The sequence below is a fragment of the Pinus tabuliformis genome, chromosome 8, assembly GCF_031772625.1.
Source record: "Pinus tabuliformis cultivar Carrire ecotype Pingquan chromosome 8, CPIR1, whole genome shotgun sequence".
NCBI lineage: Eukaryota > Viridiplantae > Streptophyta > Pinopsida > Pinales > Pinaceae > Pinus > Pinus tabuliformis.
The window spans coordinates 1,310,804,562-1,310,807,525 of record NC_142294.1 but is presented as its reverse complement, the minus strand read 5'-3'; positions in this window follow the sequence as shown (position 1 = coordinate 1,310,807,525).

Below are 2,964 nucleotides of genomic sequence, written 5' to 3'. Positions count from 1 at the left end.
TGGTTTTTGCCTCTGCAGAAGGAGCATCATCAAAACCCTTTCCTTGGTTAGGAGCTTTAGATTTACAGTCCCTTTTGTAGTGCCCTTCCTTTCCACATTTCCAGCACACCACCTTTATAGGTTTTCTTGGAGATTTAGATCTCCCACTCGATGACTTATTTTTGTTTTTGTTCTGGGACCATCCTCGTACAGACAAGGCATCACCATTGTGGCTCTCCATATTTTTCCGTCTCATCTCCTCCATCAGCAAGGATGAGACCATTTCATTAAACTACAAGGCAATTGTATTGCTACCTATTGCATAACCAGACTATCCCACGAATCTGGTAGAGAACACAACAAACTGATGCGCTTATCTTCATTTGAAATTTTAATATCAACAGATAATAACTGACTTATCATAGTATTAGATGCATTCATATGCTCTGTCACCGAGTCTCCATCTTTCATCCTCAGGTTATACAGCTTTTTCTATAAGAACAATTTATTCACCGGAGACTTAGATTGGTACAAAGTCCCTAACTTGTCCCATAAAGCCTTAGCCATATCTTCCCCCTAATACATTCAGCAATACTGAATCTGAGACACACAATCATATTATGCTCCTTTCCTTTCGATCTAACTTCTTCCATTCTTCATCAGACACTCCCATTGGTTTAGTACCTGGATCTACCGTGAGCCACTGATCTCTATCCACCAATAGATCCTCCATCTTGAGTTTCCACAACTCAAAACTCTGACCATTAAATTTCTTGATCTCTATCTTTCCACTGCTCAACATCTTCTTTCACCACCAGAATCGATCTCGCATATCTCCCACTAAATAGGGTCTATCACAGGCCCGGGTGAAACCCCTCAGCAACAAAGGCATCCCCTTGAAGCCAAAACAACTCTGATACCAAATGTATGTTTTAACCTCGTACATAAATTACCTGCATAAGAATTCGAAAACACAGAAAATAAACAATGTGAGAGCATAACACATAAAACACATATACACAAAGATTTTCCCTTGGATCCCAAAACCAGGATTACAAACTTGAATTTTCATTATGTTCCTTTCAATGTTACAATACATATTTATGCATGCCGAAGCATCCAATACCATGGACCGAAAACCATCGCGTCCAAAACCATGTGCAAAAATCATGCACAAAACCATAGGTGGGTCCGTCCAACCTAACATAGGGTCCAAAACCAAAATTTTCCATGGCACTGCCCCAAAACCCATAGAGTGGGGTTACCTACACCCCTCAAACCCCCTGTGACCCCCCTTGCTAAGTAATCGATGCAACAAAGGGGGGGCTCGAACCCCCCTCTAACCCCCGATTAACTACGTGGGCTGGTCATGGAAAGAATATAACACAACCCAACAGTCCTCCACATACCCAATGACATAAAACTATGACTTAATGAGGTTCTCCCTCCAACCTTAGCGTTTCCTTGTGGATCTCCCACCAAGTCAGTGCAAGGCCTTCTTGTTATAGACATATTTGGGCACTACAACCCCAATCTTATATGTCAATAAACTAGGGCTTTTTAACCCCTAAAAGTGTTGTTTCATACCCTAAAAGATCATGGTCAACTGATTACATCTTTCCCCAAAGGTTCCACTTGAAAAACCATCCAGAATTGGCCAAAATAGGACCATACTGACTGCTCCACTCTCAGGGTGCGATGCATACTGACTTCTACACTAGCCAGGTGCGATGCATATTGATGAGGCCTTCTGTAGGGTACGATGAGCGAGGATGGACAAATGTCTGAGACAGTTTGCTAAGTGGATGCTCATGAAATCTTTTAGAAACTTCTCTTATGACACTTGCCTCTTTGAATTCGCCCAGGGATGAGTAAGAGATCCAAGAAATCTCCAAGTGGAACCAAAAACAACAAGTGGAATGACACTAATCAAAACCCCAGAAATGACTCACACCCTTGCACACATCTATAAATGGATCCCTCATCTGAGAGATCTAGAGGCTGGAATTTTGTAATTTGCATGGAAGTGCTGATAGTTTGTCTTTGAGAAAGAGCATTGTATTGTTGAGTGATCTTTCTTTTCATGAGGTGAAGAGGGCTTTGATGCTGGGAGGATGATGTGGGATCAGACAGTTGGGTTGTAATTCTCCTTTCATATTTAATAAAGTTCTTTGATTTTTCCTCCATGCAATTATGTATTTGTGAATGTTGTTATTTGTGAATGCCATTGTATGTTCATTGTATTTCTGATTCTGCAATTCTTATGATATAATAGATCAAGATGCTTTTATGGTCTTTTGTTACTTTGTTTCTACAGGTATTCTCTAAGCGGGATAAGTAGGAGAGGAGTTGCAAGCTCTGTCAAGGGAGAGAGAGATCAAGCAAGGAGTTAAATGAAGATCCAAGTTGGTTCCTTTGCCTCTCTCTTATCTATTATACATAGAGGAAATCCTGAATTGATTTGATTGTTTGTTTCTAGGACAGTTGCCAATCCTAGAGGGCTAGTCAATTGAAAAGACACCAGTTTTCCCAGAAACAAAATGGAAACTCCACTGGGGATCGAATAGATGTTTGTTTGTTATTGTTGTTTGCTTTATAAACTATAGACAGAACCTGAAGTTAGCCAGGTAGCCTTCGAACTTCTCTTGCTCTGCAATTGCATAGTAGATGAATGCTGCTTCAGTCAATCTCTGGTTTAATTTATGAATTGAACATTTAACTTACAAGCATTCTAGATGCCCTTTTGGTAGCTCAGTAACCTCCCAAGATCATTCCTCTGTACTTTTCTCTTTACTGTCCATCATAGCTCAGTCAGTCATTGCACCTCCCGAGCCTGAAAAGTGTGATTCATCCCTTTTTCTGTGAAGCCCAGGTGCGATGACTGACTGAGCCTATTTCTCTTCTTGAAATTTGGGGTTTTTGTCCTTGTTTTCAGTTTTTTTTAGTTGATTTGCTGCTTATGAACAGTGCCTCATTACTGAAGCC